This window comes from Panulirus ornatus, chromosome 25 (assembly GCF_036320965.1).
Source record: "Panulirus ornatus isolate Po-2019 chromosome 25, ASM3632096v1, whole genome shotgun sequence".
NCBI classification, from domain to species: Eukaryota; Metazoa; Arthropoda; class Malacostraca; order Decapoda; family Palinuridae; genus Panulirus; species Panulirus ornatus.
In genome coordinates this window covers 25,146,389-25,167,482 of record NC_092248.1, presented here as the reverse complement: position 1 = coordinate 25,167,482, position 21,094 = coordinate 25,146,389, and positions in this window count along the sequence as shown.

The following is a 21,094-nucleotide window of genomic DNA, read 5'->3' as shown; positions in this document are numbered from 1 at the left end:
ATTTCATTTTTAGGTAGGAGAAGATGACAGGCCCTCATGCCTTAATAGTGAAGATATATATTTAAACGTGTAATGTATGTGGTCATGAATCTTGGGCCCGAGACAGCGAAATGGACAGATCAAGGCAACGCTACCCATGGGAACCGGGAATGAAACGCTTCTCTCCTGAGGGATATTCTATGGAATATTATGAGTGAAATTAGTCCATATCGTTTAATATCTAAGTTATTTATATAATGATACATTCTATGAAGAGAAAAAGAACGAAAATATAATATTATCCCTATTGACAGAACAATCGTCATGGACAGACGAGCTACTCATAATAGGACGATGAAAGTGGACCGTTTGAGGATCATATGGATGTGGCTGGCAGGAATGTCCGCGCGCAGAATATCCAGTGAGACTGGAACTAGTCTTTGTACGGTGTACCGGTGGATCCGGAGGTGGCAGGAAGATGGCAATGTGGACACAAAACCATACCGTGGAAGGCCTCGAACACCATCATGGAAGGAAGACATAGTAACTGCTACCGGAGATGGATCCAAGTGTAGAACTATTGTAGATGGCAGTGGTTACCTCTCGTGCACTGTACCACTCTATTGTTACCTCCACCAGTACCTCAAAGCAACTGCAGCTTATAAATGAAGTGCATTCTAGCTATAATGTCATACGTATCTATACGAAACAAACAGGAGCAACAACCTCCTTAATGTTTATACCAAAGCCATATTGCATATCAAATTACAAGATTTCTTGAATACACAATGAATTCACGTTTCCTGAGAATTATGCAAAAAACAGTGACAATCTTATAATAATAGTGCTCATCCTTTTTGAAGGCTAAGATTTCTGTACCCGAATGTTTGTAGATGTAACCAAGGTGAGAAGAAAGTAGAGATATGTAGGGTGTTTGAGGGAAGAAACCTGGATGTTCTGGCTCTTGGTAAATGAAGCTCAAGGTTTAAGGGGAAGAATGGTTAGAAAATGTCTTAGGAGTAAAGTCAGGGATTGGTGAGAGGACAAGAACTAAGGAAGGAGTAGTACCACTCATGAAACATGAGTCGTTGGGGTATGTGATAGAGTGTAAGAGACTAAATTCTAGATTAATGTGGCTAAAATTAAAAGTAGATGGAGAGAGATGGGTGATTATTGGTGCCCATGCACCTGGTCATGAGAGGAAAGATCATGAGAGGCAAGTGTTTTGGAAGCAGTTGAGTGAGTGTCCTAGTAGTTTTCATGCACGAGACCAAGTTACAGTGATGGGTGATTTGAATGCAAAGGAGTGTAATGTGGCAGTTGAGGGAATAATTGGTGTACATGGGGTGTTCAGTGTTGCAAATGGAAATGGCTAAGAGATTGTAGATTTGTGTGCTGAAAAGGATTGCTGATTGGGAATACCTGGTTTAAAAAGAGAGACATACATAAATATGCATATGTAAGTAGGAGAGATGTCCAGAGAGCGTTATTGGATAACGTGTTAATTGATAGGCGCGTAAAAGAGATACTTTGGATGTTAGTGTTCTAAATGATGCAGCTGGAGGGATGTCTGATCATTATCTTGTGTAGGAGAAGATGAAGATTTGTAGAGGTTTTCAGAAAAGAAGCAAAACTTGCTGGAGTGAAGAGAGTGGAGAGACTATGTGAGCTTAGAAAGAAGACTTTTGAGAGAAATTACCAGGAGAAATTGAGTGCAGAATCGCAAAAGGTGAGAGCAAATGAAGGAAGATAAGTAGGGGAGGCATGGACTGTATTTAGGGAAACAGTGATGGCTTGCGCAAAAGATCCTTGTGGCATGAGAAAAGTGGGAGGTGGGCAGATTAGAAACGGTACTGAGTGGTGGGATGAGGAAGCATGGTTGTTAGTGAAAGAAAAGAGAGAGGAGTTTGGACGATTCATGGCGGGAATTAGATCAAATGACTGGGATAAGTATAAAAGAAAGCGGTAAGAGGTCAAGAGAAAGGTGCAAGAGGTGAAAAACAGGGCAAATAAGAATTGGGTGAAAGAGTATCATAAAATTTTAAAGAGAATTAAAAGATGTTTTGGAAGGAGGTAATAAAATGCGTAAGACAAGAGAACAAATGGGAACATCGGTGAAGGGGAATAATGGGGAGGTAATAACAAGTAGTGGTGATGTGAGAAGATGGACTGAGTATTTTGAAGGTTTGTTGAATGTGTTTGTTGATAGAGTAGCAGATATAGGGTGTTTTGGTCGAGGTGGTGTGCAAAGTGAGAGGGGCCAGGGAGAATGGTTAGGTAAAGAGAGAAAAGGTAGTAAAAGCATTGCGGAAGATGAAAGCCGGCAAGGCGGCGGGTTTGGATAGCATTGCAGTGGAATTTGTTAAAAAAGAGGGTGACTGTGTTGTTGATTCTTTGTATAGATATATATGTCAGACATCCCTTATCCCTAGGGACAGGGGAGAAAGAATACTTCCCACGTATTCCCTGCGTGTCGTAGGAGGCGACTAAAAGGGGAGGGAGCGGGGGACTGGAAATCCTCCCCTCTCGTTTATAGTTTTCCAAAAGAAGGAACAGAGAAAGGGGCCAAGTGAGGATATTCCCTCAAAGGCTCAGTCCTCTGCTCTTAACGCTACCTCACTAATGTGGGAAGGGTCGATTACTATGAAAAAAATAGAAAAATGATTATAATCTTTATAATTGTAATTATAGTTATAATAATTATAATATTAGCATTTGTGATACTCTATACAAATTAGATAACTTTATTGTCGATAGAATTTGTAAAATGGTAAGTTTATGAACGCTCGTTGTCTGCCTTGGACAATCGTATGTTTACCAAATGGCGTCCTAGCTTCATCTCTTCGATGTATATTAACTTACTGTTATATCTCTCTCTCTTGTGTCTCCCCTCATGATGTGATTATTACACGAAAGTGCACTTGGAAACTTATCGTGTTTCATTTTCCCCGTGGATTCACAGGAATTTATGTTCCTTAGGGCATTGCGTATTTGCAGTCCAGAGTTTATTGATGATGAGTTTGAGAAGATATATTCCTATTGGATCTAAGTTAAAGTACCTTAGATCTTTCATTGATATATCCCTTAGGTTAGCAAAGAAATCATTTTATAGAGTTAAGACCAAACCTCCCATTTTCACAAAGAATCTTTTAGTTCTCCCCTTAAATGATAATTCTACTTTACTTCCTATAGCTACAAATGGCACTAAATTGTAAGTTGGACCATCTTATTAAAAACAGCGACTGGACTAAGAACACAAACCCTTCTTTTGCGATAAACCTGTCTAATAAACAAGATAAGGATTCCTTGTGTGCATTAGGCTATGGATTAAGCTTTGTGTGCTCTAACGGGGAAGCCAGTAGTGTTGATGTCTCAAAGTCTTTTTGTAAATTAGAGAAATACAGTAATTTAACTAATGATGAAATTAATATCTGTACGGGTTTAGAGTATGCCAATGTGTCAAAACCAGTGGAACCTAATTGCCCTAAAAGATTTATGAAAGTTATTAATACCTTAAAAAAAAAAGGATATACATATTACTAAAGCAGATAAGGCTAACACAGTTGTGATTTTAGGCAAAAGTAACAATTTTTCTAAAATGAATGATCTTTTAAATAATGACACAACATATTCTAAACTCAGTAAAAATTCCTTAGAAGCAGTTAATTCCCATTTCAATAAAAAAATGAAGTTGTTGTTGAAAGGTAATAGTTCTCTTATCAAAAGTTTGTCATCTTTTTCCCGTTCATTGCCACATATGTATGGACTTATCAAAAGACATGAACACAATTTTCCAGCAAGACCTATAGTGAGTTCAGTAGGCTCCACCACATACAAATTGTCAAAATGGTTAGTTTCTTTATTAAGCCCTTTAGTGGGTAAGGTATGAAATTTCAGTATCATGAACAATGTAGATTTAGTCAACAAGCTAAACAATATCAATGTTAATTTTGATTTCAAACTAGTTAGCTTTGATGTTTCCTCACTTTTCACAAAAGTTCCAGTTGATGACCTTTTAGAATATTTATTTGATGTCTTGGATGATATTCATTTGCCAGTTTCAAAGTCTGCTTTCATTGAACTGATAAAATTGTGTATTTCTTTTCAAAGGAGATTTTTACACGAAAAAATCTGGTATGGCAATGGGTAACCCCTTTTCACCTGTACTAAGTAATCTTTATATGAAAGTTTTTTGTAACAAAATCTCCAAATGATATCTTACCTTCTAGTGCAATTTGGTTTAGATATGTAGATGATGTTCTTTGGGTCTGGTCAACAAATGAAAATTTTAGAATGTTTCTCCTCTTACTTAACAATTTAGTACCCTCCATCAAATTTACTGTAGAAAATAAAAATGGTAATGTATTACCATTTTAAGATTGCATGATCCATAGACAAAGAGTCAATTTTAAGTTAGCATATACAAAAAACCTACTGATGTAGGCTCATATATACGTTATTACTCATCTCAACATGACAGAGTTAAATCATCATCATTTCAATCTATGTTCGTTAGGTCATTATGTATTTGCAGTCCACAGGTTATTGATGATGAGTTTGAGAATATATTTTCTATCGGATCTAAGTTAAAGTACCCTAGAACCTTCATTGATAAATCCCTTAAGTTAGCAAAGAAATCATTTTATAGAGTTGAGCCGTAACCTCCCATTGACACCGAGAATCTTTTACTTCTCCCTTTCCATAATAATTTTACTTTACGTCCCATGTTGCTTAAATCCTTTAATATAAATGTTGCCTTCAGCATCAATAATACTATAAGGAATATCTTAATCTGGAATTCACCAGAAAATTCCCCTGGATGCATCTGTAATGTGCCATGTGGATATTGTGATAGATTTTATGTTGGGCAGACTGGTAAGGATCTTTCTGTTAGACTTAAGCAGCAAAAATATAGTATAGGAAGGGGACAAGAATCAAATGCTTTATTTAATCCCGTTAAAAACTATGATCATTTTATTGATTGGAGTAATGCATTCTCAGTTATTAACTCTAATTTTATTAACACGAGAAATATCATTGAATCTTCTATCATCAAATACACAAAGAATTATAATCTTAATATTAGTGATGGTCTATACAAATTAGATAATTTCATTGTTGATAAAATTTGTAAAATGCTAAGTTTATGAACGCTTGTTGTCTGTCTAGGACAATCGCATGTTTACCAAATGGCGTCCTAGCTTCGTCTCTTCGATGTATATCAACTGACTGTTTCTATTTCTCTCTTGTGTCTCTCCTGATGATGAGATTATTACAAAAAAGTGCACTTAGGAACATATCGTGTTTCATTTTCCCGTGGATAGGAATTATTTTGATCAAGTGCAAAATTGTGATCTTTTCCAACATGGATTCCACACGGTTCTTCTATTACTTCTCTACAAGCTGTCCTGGACTGTCTCCTTTCGTTACTGCTTTCTCCAAATCGTTAATCAAGGCCCACCAACTGAAGCTACGATTTGGATTCCTTAGGAAATGCCTTGATGAACAAGAGATGACAAGATCTGCCATACCTCAACGGTTGTTGCAGCTGTCTGGTCGATCATTTGACCAATTCCAAAACATCGTTTTAAAGAAGCACATTGAATTAAAGAAAGTTGTAATGGAGGAGGCTTTTCGCATTATAAGAGAGAAGAAACGTACCTTTCAAATGGCAAAAGCGACATACTGGAAGAACCGGATGTTGGACTATTGCTATGATTTATTATGGAATGAATGCAATAGGCTAAAAATGACACTGAATTGTAAGTTGGACCATTTTATCAAAAACAGCGACTGGGCTAAGAACACAAACCTTTTGCGATAAACCTGTCTAATAAACAACTAGATAAGGATTCCTTGTGTGCATTAGGCTATGGATTAAGCTTTGTATGATCTAACAGGGAAGCCAGCTGTGTTGATGTCTCAAAGTCTTTTTGTAATTTAGAGAAATACAGTAATCTAACTAAAGATGAAATTAATATCTGTAGAGGTTTAGTGTATGCCAGTATGTCAAAACCAGTGGAACTTTATTTCCCAGAAAGATTTATAAGAGCTATTAACACCTTAAAAAAAAAAAGGATATACATATTACTAAAGCAGATAAGGCTAACACAGTTGTGATTTTAGGCAAAAGTAACTATTTTTCTAAAATGAATGATCTTTTAAATAATGACACAACATATTCTAAACTCAGTAAAAATTCCTTAGAAGCAGTTAATTCCCATTTCAATAAAAAAATGAAGTTGTTGTTGAAAGGTAATAGTTCTCTTATCAAAAGTTTGTCATCTTTTTCCCCTTCATTGCCATATATGTATGGACTCATCAAAAGACATGAACACAATTTTCCAGCAAGACCTATAGCGAGTTCAGTAGGCTCCACCACATACAAATTGTCAAAATGGTTAGTTTCTTTATTAAGCCCTTTAGTGGGTAAGGTATGAAATTTCAGTATCATGAACAATGTAGATTTAGTCAACAAGCTAAACAATATCAATGTTAATTTTGATTTCAAACTAGTTAGCTTTGATGTTTCCTCACTTTTCACAAAAGTTCCAGTTGATGACCTTTTAGAATATTTATTTGATGTCTTGGATGATATTCATTTACCAGTTTCAAAGTCTGCTTTCATTGAACTGATAAAATTGTGTATAAAAGACTGTATTTCTTTTCAAAGGAGATTTTTACACTAAAAAATCTGGTATGGCAATGGGTAACCCCTTTTCACCTGTACTAAGTAATCTTTATATGAAAGTTTTTTGTAACAAAATTTCCAAATGATATCTTACCTTCTAGTGCAATTTGGTTTAGATATGTAGATGATGTTCTTTGGGTCTGGCCAACAAATGAAAATTTTAGAATGTTTCTCCTCTTACTTAACAATTTAGTACCCTCCATCAAATTTACTGTAGAAAATAAAAATGATGATGTATTACCATTTTAAGATTGCATGATCCGTAGACAAAGAGTCAAGTTTATGTTAGCATATACAGAAAACCTACTGATGTAGGCTCATATATCCGTTATTACTCATCTCAACATGACAGAGTTAAATCATCATCATTTCAATCTATGTTCGTTAGGTCATTATGTATTTGCAGTCCACAGGTTATTGATGATGAGTTTGAGAATATATTTTCTATCGGATCTAAGTTAAAGTACCCTAGAACCTTCATTGATAAATCCCTTAAGTTAGCAAAGAAATCATTTTATAGAGTTGAGCCGAAACCTACCATTGACACCGAGAATCTTTTACTTCTCCCTTTCCATAATAATTTTACTTTACGTTCCATGTTGCTTAAATCCTTTAATATAAATGTTGCCTTCAGCATCAATAATACTATAGGGAATATCTTAATCTGGAATTCACCAGAAAATTCCCCTGGATGCATCTGTAATGTGCCATGTGGATATTGTGATAGATTTTATGTTGGGCAGACTGGTAAGGATTTTTCTGTTAGACTTAAGCAGCAAAAATATAGTATAGGAAGGGGACAAGAATCAAATGCCTCAATTAATCCCGTTAAAAACTATGATCATTTTATTGACTGGAGTAATGCATTCTCAGTTATTAACTCTAATTTTATTAACACGAGAAATATCATTGAATCTTCTATCATCAAATACACAAAGAATTATAATCTTAATATTAGTGATAGTCTATACAAATTAGATAATTTCATTGTTGATAAAATTTGTAAAATGCTAAGTTTATGAACGCTTGTTGTCTGTCTGGGACAATCGCATGTTTGCCAAATGGCGTCCTGGCTTCGTCTCTTCGATGTATATCAACTGAGTGTTTTTATTTCTCTCTTGTGTCTCTCCTGATGATGTGATTATTACAAGAAAGTGCACTTAGGAACATATCGTGTTTCATTTTCCCCGTGGATAGGAATTATCTTGATCAAGCGCAAAATTGTGATCTTTTCCAACATGGATTCCACACGGTTCTTCTATTACTTCTCTACAAGCTGTCCTGGACTGTCTCCTTTCGTTACTGCTCTCTCCAAATTATTAATCAATGCCCACCAACTGAAGCTACAATTTGGATTCCTTAGGAAATGCCTTGATGAACAAGAGATGACAAGATCTGCCATACCTTAACGATTGTTGCAGCTGTCTGGTCGATCATTTTACCAATTCCAAAACATCATTTTAAAGAAGCACATTGAATTAAAGAAAGTTGAAATGGAGGAGGCTTTTCGCATTATAAGAGAGAAGAAACGTACCTTTCAAATGGCAAAAGCGACATACTGGAAGAACCGGATGTTGGACTATTGCTATGATTTATTATGGAATGAATGCAATAGGCTAAAAATGACACTAAATTGTAAGTTGGACCATTTTATCAAAAACAGCGACTGGGCTAAGAACACAAACCTTTTGTGATAAACCTGTCTAATAAACAACTAGATAAGGATTCCTTGTGTGCATTAGGCTATGGATTAAGCTTTGTATGATCTAACAGGGAAGCCAGCTGTGTTGATGTCTCAAAGTCTTTTTGTAATTTAGAGAAATACAGTAATCTACCTAAAGATGAAATTGATATCTGTAGAGGTTTAGTGTATGCCAGTATGTCAAAACCAGTAGAACTTTATTTCCCAGAAAGATTTATAAGAGCTATTAACACCTTAATAAAAGACAAGGATATACATATTACTAAAGCAGATAAGGCTAACACAGTTGTGATTTTAGGCAAAAGTAACTATTTATCTAAAATGAAGGATCTTTTAAATGATGACACAACATATTCTAAACTCAGTAAAAATCCCTTAGAAGCAGTTAATTCCCATTTCAATAAAAAAATGAAGTTATTGTTGAAAGTTTGTCATCTTTGTCCTCTTCATTGCCATATATGTATGGACTTATCAAAACACATAAACAGAAATTTTCAGCAAGACCTATGGTGAGTTCAGTAGGCTCCATCACATAAAAATTGTCAAAATGGTTAGTTTCTTTATTAAGCCCTTTAGTGGGTAAGGTATCAAATTTCAATGCCATGAACAATGTAGATTTAGTCAACAAGCTAAACAATATCAATGTTGATTTTGATTTCAAACTAGTTAGCTTTATTGTTTCCTCACTTTTCGCAAAAGTTCCAGTTGATGATAATTTAGAATATTTATTTGATGTCTTGGATGATATTCATTCACCTGTTTTAAACTCTGGTTTCAATGAACAGATAAAATTGTGTATAAAGACTGTGTATTTCAATTCAAAGGAGATTATTATGCTAAAAAATTTAGTATGGCAATGGATAACTCTCTTTAACCTGTACTAAGCAATCTTTATATGGAATTTTTTATAACAAAATTACTAAAGGATATCTTACCTTCTAATGCAATTTAGTTTAGGTATTTAGATGATATTTTTGAGTTTTGCCAACAAATGAAAATTTAGAAATATTTCCAACCTTACTCAACAATTTAGTACCTTCCATCAAATTTGCTGTAGAAAATAAAGATAATGGTATGTTACCATTATTAGATTCAATAATCCATATGCAAGGAAACAAGTTTAAGTTTAGCATACACAGAAAACCTACCAATGTATGCTCATATATTCTTTATCAATCATCTCAACTTGGCAGAGTTAAATTATCATCATTTCTATCTATGTTCCTTATGACATTACGTATTTACAGTCCAGAGTTTATTGATGATGAGTTTCGAAAGATATATTGTATTAGATCTAAGTTAGAGTACCCTAGATCTTTTATTGATAATACCCTTAAGTTACCAAAGAAATCATTTCATAGAGTTGAGCCCAAACCTCCCAATGACACCAAGAATATTTTACTTCTCCCTTTTAATAATGATTTTACTTTACGTCCAATGTTGCTTAAATCCTTTAATGTAAATGGTGCTTTCAGCAAACAATAATACTATAAGGAATTCACAATAAAATTCCCCTGGATGCATCTGAAAGTAACATGTGGAAATTGTGATAAGATTTATATTGGGCAGACTAGTAAGGATCTTTTTTTAGACTTAGGCAGCATAAATTTACCATAAGAACGGGACAAGAAAGAAATGCCTTGTATAATCACGTTAAAAACTATGATCATAGTATTGATTAGATTAATGACATCTTAGTTATTAACTCTATTACCACGAAAAATATCAATGAATCTTCTATTATTGGATACACAAAGAATTATAATCCTAATATTAGTGAGAGTCTATACAAATTAGATAGCTTTATTATTGATAAAATTTTTAACATCATAATTCTATGAACGTTCGTTGTCCGTCTTGGACAATCGCAAGTTTACCAAATGGCGTCCTGGCTTCGTCTCACTGATGTATATCAACTGACTGTTATATTTCTATCTTGTGTCTCCCTTAATGATAATATATATATATATATATATATATATATATATATATATATATATATATATATATATATATATATATATATATATATATATATATATATATATATATATATATATATATATATATATATATATATATATATATATATATATATATATATATATATATATATATATATATATATATAGTGCCATTGTACAAAGGCAAAGGAGATAAAAGAGAGTGCTCAAATTACAAAGGTATAAGTTTGTTGGGTATTCCTGGTAAATTATATGGGAGGGTATTGATTGAGAGGGTGAAGGCATGTGCAGAGCATCAGATTGGGTAAGAGCAGTGTGGTTTCAGAAGTGATAGAGGTTGTGTGGATCAGGTGTTTGCTTTGAACAATGTTTGTGAGAAATACTTAGAAAAGCAAATTGATTTGTATGTAGCATTTATGGATATGGGGAAGGCATATGATAGATTTGATAGTGATGCCCTGTGGAAGGTATTAAGAGTATATGGTGTGGGAAGCAAGTTGTTAGAAGCAGTTTTCATCAAGGATGTAAGGCATGTGTCAGTGTAGGAAGAGAAGAAAGTGATAGGTTCTCAGGGTATTTTGGTTTGCGGCAGGTGCGTGTGATGTCTCGATGATTGTTTGATTTGTTTATGGATGGGGTTGTTTGGGAGGTAAATACAAGAGTTTTGGAAAGAGGAGCAAGTATGCAGTCAGTTGTGGATGAGAGAGCTTGAGAAGTGAGTCAGTTGTTGTTCGCTGATGATACATCGCTGTTGGCTGATTCGAGTGAGAAACTGAAGAAGTTGGTGACTGAGTTTGGTAAGGATTGTGAAAGAAGAAAGCTAAGAGTAAATGTGACTAAGAGCAAGGTTATTACATACAGTATGGTTGAGGGACATGTCAATTGGGAGGTATGTTTGAATAGAGAAAAACTGGGGGAAGTGAAATGTTTTAGATTCTGGGAGTGGATTTGGCAGCGGATGAAACCATGGAAGCGGAAGTGAATGATAGGGTGGGGGAGGGGGCGAAAGTTCTGGGAGCGTTGAAGAATGTGTGGAACTCGAGAGCATCATCTTGGAAAGCAGAAATGAGTATGTTTGAATGAATAGTGGTTCCAACAATGTTATATGGTTGCGAGACATGGGCTACGGATAGAGTTGTGCGGATGAGAGTGGATGTGCTGGAAATGATATGTTTGAGGACAAAATGTGTGAGGTGGATTGATCGAGTAAGGAATAATAGGGTAAGAGAGATGTGTGGTAATAAAAAGAGTGTGGTTGAGAGAACAGAAGACGGGATTTGAAATGGTTTGGTCACATCGAGAGACTGAGTGAGGAAATATTGACCAAGAGGATATATGTGTCAGATGTGGAGGGAACGTGGAGAAGTGGGAGACCAAATTATAAGTGGAGAGATGAAGTGAAAAAGATTTTGAGTGGTTGGGGCCTGAACATGCAGGAGGGTAAAAGACGTGCAAGGAATAGAGTGAATTGGAACGATGTGGTTTACCGTGGTCGACGTGCTGGCAATGGATTGAACGAAGACATGTGAAGCATCTAGTGTAAACCATGGAAAGTTCTGAGGGGCCTAGATTTAGAAAGGGAGCTGTGGTTTCTTTGCATTATTACATGACAGCTAGAGACTGAGTGTAAACGAATGTGGCTTTTGTTGTCTTTTCCTACCGCTACCTCACACACATACCGGGGGATGGGGTTATAATTTCCTGTGTTGCGAGATGGCGATGGAAATGAATAAAGGCAGACAGTATGAATTATGTACAGGTGTATATATATTCATGTCTTTGTGTGTATATATATGTATAACATTGAGATGTATAGGTATATATATTTGCGTGTGTGGGCGTGTATGTATATACATGTGTTTGTGGGAGGTTTGGGCCATTCTTTCGTCTGTTTCCTTGCGCTATCATTCTCTCCATGTGACCAAACCATTTCAAAACACACTCTTCTGCTCTCTCAAGCACACTCTTTTTATTACCACACATCTCTCTTACCCTATTATTATTTATTCGATCAAACCAACTCACACCACATATTGTCCTCAAAGATCTCATTTCCAGTACATCCACCCTCCTCGGCTAAACTCTTTCTATAGCCCGTGCCTCGAATCCATATAACATTGTTGGAACCACTAATCCTTCAAGCATACCCATTTTTGCTTTCGAAGATAATGTTTTCGACTTCAACACATTTTTCAACACTCCCAGAACTTTCGCCCCTTCCCCCATCCTATGATTCACTTCCGCTTCCATGGTTCCATCCGCTGCCAAATCCACCTCCCAGATATCTGAAACTCTTCGCTTCCTCCAGTTTTTCCCCATTCAAACTTACCTCCCAATTGACTTATTCCTCAACACTACAGTATCTAATAACATTTCTCTTATTCACATTTATTCTCAACTTTCTAATTTCACACACTTTACCAAACTCAGTCACTAGCTTCTGCAGTTTCTCACACGAATCAGCCACCAGCGCTGTATCATCAGCGAACAACAACTGACTCACTTCCCAAGCTCTCTCATCCACAACAGACTGCGTATTTGTCCTCTTTCCAAATTTCTTGCATTCACCTCCCTAACAACCCCATCCATCAACAAATTAAACAACCATGGAGACATTAGATACCCCTCCTTCAAACCAATATTTACTGAGAACCAATCACTTTCCTCTCTTCCTACACGTACACATGCCTTACATCCTAGATAAAAACTTTTCATTGCTTCTAACAACTTGCCGCCCATTTCATATATTCTAAATACCTTTCCAGAGAGCATCTCTACCACCTCTATCATATACCTTCTCCACATCCATATATGCTAAATACAAACACATTCACTTTTCTTAGTATTTCTCATATACAGTCCTCAAAGCAAACACCTGATCCACACATCCGCTCCCACTTTTAAAACCACACTGCTCTTCCCCAATCTGATGCACTGTACATGCCTTCACCCTGTCAATCAATACCCTCTCATATGATTTCCCAGGAATACTCAACAAACTTGTAACTGTGATTTGAACACCCAATGTACACCAATTATTCCCTCAACTGCGACATCACTCACATTTGCATTCAAATCACCCATCACTATAACCCAGTCTCGTGCATTAAAACTGCTAACACACTCACTCAGCTGCTCCCAAAACACTTTCCTCTCATGATCTTTCTTCTCATGCCCAGGTTCATATGCACAAATAATTACCCATCTCTCTCTTTCCACTTTCTGTTTTAGCCATATCAATCTAGTGTTTACTTTCTTACACTGTATCACATACTCCGACCACTCCAGTTTCAGGAGTAGTGCTACTCCTTCCTTGCTCTTGTCCTCTCATTAACCCTGACTTAACTCTTAAAACATTCCCAAACCACTCTTCCCCTTTGCTCTAGAGCTTCGTTTCACTCAGAGCCAAAATATCCATGTTCCTTTCCCCAAACATATTAACTATCTCTCCTATTTTTTCTCATCTTGGTTACATCCAGACACATTTAGACACCCCAATCTGAGCCTTCGAGGAGGATGAGTACTCCCCGCGTGACTCCTACTTCTGTTTCATCTTTTAGAATGTTGAAATACAGGGAGGGGAGGGTTTCCAGCCCCCCGCTCCCGTCCCATTTAGTCGCCTTATACGACACGCGAGAAATGCGTGGGACGTATTCTTTCTCCCTTATCCCCAGGAATAATACATATATATAAGTGGAGTGGTAAGTGGCGTGGGGGAAGAATGGGATGTATTTAGGGAAGCAGTGATGGCTTGCGCAAAAGATGCTTGTGGCATGAGAAGCGTGGGAGGTGGGCAGATTACAAAGCGTAGTGAGTGGTGGAATGAAGAAGTAAGATTATTAGTGAAAGAGAAGTGAGAGTCATTTGGACGAGTTTTGCAGGGAAATAACGCAAATGAGTGGGAGATGTATAAAAGAAAAAGGCAGTCATTCAAGGGAAAAATGCAAGAGGTGAAAAAGAGGGCAAATGTGAATTGGGGTGAGAGAGTATCATTAAATTTTAGGGAGAATAAAAAGGTATTTTGGAAGGAGGAAGATAAACTGCGTAAGGCAATAGAACAAATGGGAACATCAGTGAAGGGGGCTAATGGGGAGGTGCTAACAAGCAGTGGTGATGTGAAAAGGAGATGGAGTGAGTATTTTGAAAGTTTGTTGAATGTGTTTGATGATAGAGTGGCAGATATAGGGTGTTTTGGTCGAGGTGGTGTGCGAAGTGAGAGGGTTAGGAAAAATGATTTGGTAAACAGAGAAAAGGTAGTAATAGCTTTGCCGAAGATGAAAGCGGGTAAGGCAGCGGGTTTGGATAGTATTGCAGTGGAATTTATTAAAAAAGGGTGTGACTGTATTGTTGACTGGTTGGTAAGTTTATTTACTGTATGTATGATTCATAGAGAGGTGCCTGAGTATTGGCGGAATGCTTGCATAGTGCCATTGTACAAAGGCAAAGGGGACAAAGGTGAGTCCTCAAATTACAGAGGTATAAGTTTGTTGAGTATTCCTGGGAAATTATATGAAATGGTATTGATTGAGAGGGTGAAGGCATGTACAGAGCATCAGATTGGGGAAGAGCAGTGTGGTTTCAGAAGTGGTAGAGGATGTGTGGATCAGGTGTTTGCTTTAAAAGAATGTATGTGAAAAATACTTAGAAAAGCAAATTTATTCGTATATAGCATTTATGGATCTGGAGACGGCATATGATAGAGTTCATAGAGATGCTCTGTGGAATTTGCTAAGAATATATGGCGTGGGAGGCAAGTTGTTAGAAGCAGTGAAAAGGTTTTATCAAGGTTGTAAGGCATATGTACGTGTAGGAAGAGAGAAAAGTGATTGGTTCTCAGTGAATGTAGGTTTGCGGCAGGGGTGTGTGATGTCTCCATGGTTGTTTAATTTGTTTATGGATGGGGTTGTTAGGGAGGTGAATGCAAGGGTTTTGGAAAGAGGGGCAAGTATGCAGTCTGTTGTGGATGAGAGACCTTGGGAAGTGAATCAGATGTTCGCTGATAAAACAGCGCTGGTGATTGATTGATTTGAGAAACTGCAGAAGCTGGTGACTGAGTTTGGTAAAGTGTATGAAAGAAGAAAGCTGAGAGTAAATGTGAATAAGAGCAAGGTTATTAGGGTTGAGGGTCAAGTCAATTGGGAGGTAAGTTTGAATGGAGAAAACTGGAGGAAGTGAAGTGTTTTAGATATCTGCGGGTGGATTTGGCAGCGGATGGAACCTTGGAAGCGGAAGTGAATCGTAGGTTGGAGGAGGGGTCGAAAATTCTGCCAGCCTTGAAGAATGTCTGGAAGTCGAGAACATTATCTCGGAAAGCATAAATGGGTATTTTTGAAGGAATAGTGGTTCCAATAATGTTAAATGGTTGCGAGATGTGGGCTATGGATAGAGATGTGCGGAGGAGGCTGTATGTGCTGGAAATGAGATGTTTGAGGACAATGTGTGGTGTGAGGTGGTTTGATCGAGTAAGTAACGTAAGGGTAAGAGAGATGTGTGGAAATAAAAAGTGCGTGGTTGAGAGAGCAGAAGAGGGTGTTTTGAAATGGTTTGGGCACATGGAGAGAATGAGTGAGGAAAGATTGACCAAGAGGATATATGTGTCGGAGGTGGAGGGAACGAGGAGAAGAGGGAGACCAAATTGGAGGTGGAAAGATGGAGTGAAAAAGATTTTGTGTGATCGGGGCCTGAACATGCAGGAGGGTGAAAGGAGGGCAAGGAATAGAGTGAATTGGAGCGATGTGGTATACAGGGGTTGACGTGCTGTCAGTGGAGTGAATCAAGGCATGTGAGGCGTCTGGGGTGGACCATGGAAAGCTGTGTAGGTATGTATACACGTGTGTGGACATGTGTATGTACATGTGTATGGGGGGGGGGGGTTGGGCCATTTCTTTCGTCTGTTTCCTTGCGCTACCTCTCAGACGCGGGAGACAGCGACAAAGTATAAAAAAAAAAAAAAAAAAAAATATATATATATATATATATATATATATATATATACATATATATATATATATGCATATATATATATATATATATATATATATATATATATATATATATATATATATATATATATATATATATATATATATATATATATTTATATTAGTTAAGAGTAAATGTGAATAAGAGCAAGGTTATTAGGTACAGTAGGGTTGAGGGTCAAGTCAATTGGGAGGTAAGTTTGAATGGAGAAAAACTGGAGGAAGTAAAGTGTTTTAGATATCTGGGAGTGGATCTGGCAGCGGATGGAACCATGGAAACGGAAGTGGATCATAGGGTGGGGGAGGGGGCGAAAATCCTGGAAGCCTTGAAGAATGTGTGGAAGTCGAGAACATTATCTCGGAAAGCTAAAATGGGTATGTTTGAAGGAATAGTGGTTCCAACAATGTTGTATGGTTGCGAGGCGTGGGCTAGGATAGAGTTGTGCGCAGGAGGATGGATGTGCTGGAAATGAGATGTTTGAGGACAATGTGTGGTGTGAGGTGATTTGATCGAGTAAGTAACGTAAGGGTAAGAGAGATGTGTGGAAATAAAAAGAGCGTGGTTGAGAGAGCAGAAGAGGGTGTTTTGAAATGGTTTGGGCACATGGAGAGAATGAGTGAGGAAAGATTGACCAAGAGGATATATGTGTCGGAGGTGGAGGGAACGAGGAGAAGTGGGAGACCAAATTGGAGGTGGAAAGATTGAGTGAAAAAGATTTTGTGTGATCGGGGCCTGAACATGCAGGAGGGTGAAAGGAGGGCAAGGAATAGAGTGAATTGGATCGATGTGGTATACCGGGGTCGACGTGCTGTCAGTGGATTGAATCAGGGCATGTGAAGCGTCTGGGGTAAACCCTGGGAAGCTGTGTAGGTATGTATATTTGCGTGTGTGGACGTATGTATTTACATGTGTATGGGGGTGGGTTGGGCCATTTCTTTCGTCTGTTTCCTTGCGCTACCTCGCAAACGCGGGAGACAGCGACAAAGTATAATAAAAAAATAAAATAATAATATATATATATATATATATATATATATATATATATATATTTATATATATATATATATATATATATATATATATATATATATATATATATATATATATATATATATATACATATATATATTTTTTTTTTTTTTTTATACTTTGTCGCTGTCTCCCGCGTTTGCGAGGTAGCGCAAGGAAACAGACGAAAGAAATGGCCCAACCCCCCCCCCCATACACATGTACATACACATATATGTATATATATATATATATATATATATCTTGATCACGCGCAAAACTTGTGATCCTTTCCAATATATATATATATTTCGTCTGTTTCCTTGCGCTGCCTCGCTGGTGCGGGGGACGGCGACGGGGCAAAGTGAATAAATAGATAAATATATATAGGGGAGAAAGAATACTTCCCACGTATTCCCTGCATGTCGTAGAAGGCGACTAAAAGGGAAGGGAGCGGGGGGCTGGAAATCCTCCCCTCTCATTTTTTTTTTAAATTTTCCAAAAGAAGGAACAGAGAAGGGGGCCATATGAGGATATTCCCTCAAAGGCCCAGTCCTCTGTTCTTAACGCTACCTCGCTAATGCGGGAAATGGCGAATAGTATGAAAAAAAAAAAAAAAAAAAAAAAAAAAAAATATATATATATATATATATATATATATATATACATATATATATATATGTATATATATATATATATATATATATATATATATATATATATATATATATATATATATATATATATATATATATATAAATATATATATATATATATATATATATATATATATTATTATTTTATTTTTTTATTATACTTTGTCGCTGTCTCCCGCGTTTGCGAGGTAGCGCAAGTTGAAAAATATAATGCAGTAGACTACTTTTATTATCCACTTCCTTGATCATACATATATCACTGGAGAAGCCCCGGTCTATAGCAGCACTGTGGTGTTTGTGTGAGTTTGACTCGGGAATGACTGAAATCGGTGGTGTTTCCTGTGGGTTTAGTGGTGTTGGAGGCAGGTCAAACGGTTCCATTGACTAACACAGTAATTAAGAGTAGACGGCCATGTGCTACGTTGATGGCTCATGTTAAACAAAATAATAATAAACGGACATAGTTATATTTCAGCAAATGTGTATTTGTGTGTGTGTGTGTGTGTGTGTGTGTGTGTGTGTGTGTGTGTGTGTGTGTTTGTGTGTGTGTGTGTGTGTGTGTTTGACGTGTTGGATTCCATAGAATTGATCTGTATAAGTATATGTTTCAAGTATGTGGGTACTACTGTACGAACACATATATTCTTAGGTCTCTATCAATGTTATTTGCCATTTCTGTTATTATTGCCCGTCACTTTAAGTATCACAGAACAAATGTGTATTTAGGTTGAATTTATTTGTATCAGCATTTCTAATGGCCAACATTGTTTTCACAACATATATTTCACCCTTGATAAATGAGTTGTAACCACCTGTCAGCCTAAGCAACCTGAAGGTCAGCAGTTGTCTGTAGAGACGAACACGTCTGCAGTTTGCCTTCACCTTGGCTGTAACCACGTAATGGCTCCCTTTCTACCTCCTCAACTCCTCCCACACATCATAACCACACACACACCACTCCCAGGCATTCAATCTATATTCGATTATCAGGTACTGCAATTATCTAAGATTGATATTCTATGGAGGCCCAGTGTTACCTAGGACTAAAATCAATATTCTATGCAGACCCAGCGCTTGGGCATTATAAGGCTGTCACCTGCTGAACGCGTCTGTATCGTATGTTGCCACTTTGTATGTTTGTACTGGCTACCAGTACGTATTCCACCGAGTTCAATGCCATTTACATGAATTATTGGTCTTTGTAGAATTATGACAGTTTATATTACATATATAACACATTTGAACCGTATATATAACACACTTGAACCGTATGCCTTATTTGTTATGTTTTATGGCTTGGAGAGAGATCTGCTTCATGTCGAAAGAATAGATCATGAAATAAGCAAGATGACCCATCAAATATGATTAGATTATTTTCCTTACAGCTTATTCGAATTATATCTTCTTATGGTCGGTTGCTCGGCGAACGATACCTGCTGTATGCATAGTATGTCTGTTGTCTTAAAATGAAAAAGAAAACAAAAATACGGTGTAGTTGTATATTGTTATTCTATACATTATGTTGTATCAGGCAGTCACTACCGGAGGGTTGTAAGTGGCAGATAACAGCATCAGAGATGGATGCAGGTCAAAGGCATGAGACACACAGGGGAGCGGAGAACCGGTTATTTCAAATATCAGTATAGTTCAATGCAGGTGTCATACTCTCATTAGTAATGACATCTTATAGTTGATGCTTCACCTACATTTAAAATTGACATCAAACTTTGGGATAATTGTAACTCCAGTAAGGTTGATAATCGCTGTGTGAGTCTTCTATCCAAAGTAAAACAATTTCTGTGTAAAAACAGTGACTGTAGTTGATAATGTACTCAGATCCCATGAGATATGGGATGAACAACAGTATTACTGATGGATGATTGTAATTATTGATTACCGTATTTGTTAGACAAAGATGAAGGGAGGGTAGCGGTACATGATAATATGTGGGGACATGTCATGTGCAGTGGGTGAGGACTGTGGTGGAATATATCGTGGGTTTATGAGAATGATAATAGTGATGTTGAACAAACATGATGGAGGATGACGCTGACAGAGGGTAGGATTAGGAAGAAGAGGCGCATAAGATTGTTTGGTTAGTCAGGGTCGTTGTATTCTTCAAGCTGCGATTTTTCACTGACATGCAAAAATACTACCCTTTCTGGGTAGGTTAGAGCCCGTCAGGAACGGCCAGTCCCCCTATTCCATATAAAAGAAGCCATTCCTAGGTGACGTGACAGCTTCTGGCGACTTCGTAGATATTTTTCTATGTGTGCTGGATGAAAAGGTTTTCTCATCAGAGAACATAACCCGTCCCCAAAACTGCTTATTCTCAGGCACGTAACGCTGTGCGAAGCGTTGCCTCTCCATGTGGTGTCGCTCAGTTAGTTTTCCTTTCTTGGCGGGATTCCTATGATGCAGGCCAGCTTTGTGAAGTCGGTTTCGCACTGTACTACAGACTGAAACTTGGAGTCACAGGTTGTCCCGGCAGAGAGCTACAGCATTGGTCTTGGAATCCGCTGTTACTTCTGGAAGGATACGTGGATCTTCCCCAGCTGTAGTTTTCTTGGGTGCACCTGACCTCGGACGATCTCGTAAATTCCCCTCCTCGAGCCATCTCCTCCACCAATTGTAAACTGTGCACCGCCAGACACCAAGTCAACATGTCAGAGGCGGCCCATCCACCTTCCTTCGTGCGGATAACCCTACCTCTCTGAGTTAGTTCATCGTGAAGGCGGTTCATTTCCAATGATGACAAACTTGCTACTGCAGTCGAATGTAAGGACTAGTGCCAAACCACGGAGGTAAACCGCGCTGATACCTTGGTTTCCAAAGTTCGTATGAACAACACTGTTTCAACGATTATTTGAAGCCGAAACGTTGAATGATGATATGGGAGAGAGAGTAGGGATATTGACTGGTATGGTGATAATAGTCACCGTAGTTAAGCACATTACTATTTCTCAATCATTTCTGCTCTGCTCCCATCGTTAACTTTTCCTCACAACCCTTCAACTCTTATTTATTTCATAACATCATACTTCCCCTTCACCACCCATTCTTGTTTGTCCTTCCCCCCACAGAAAACACACACACACATACACACACGCAC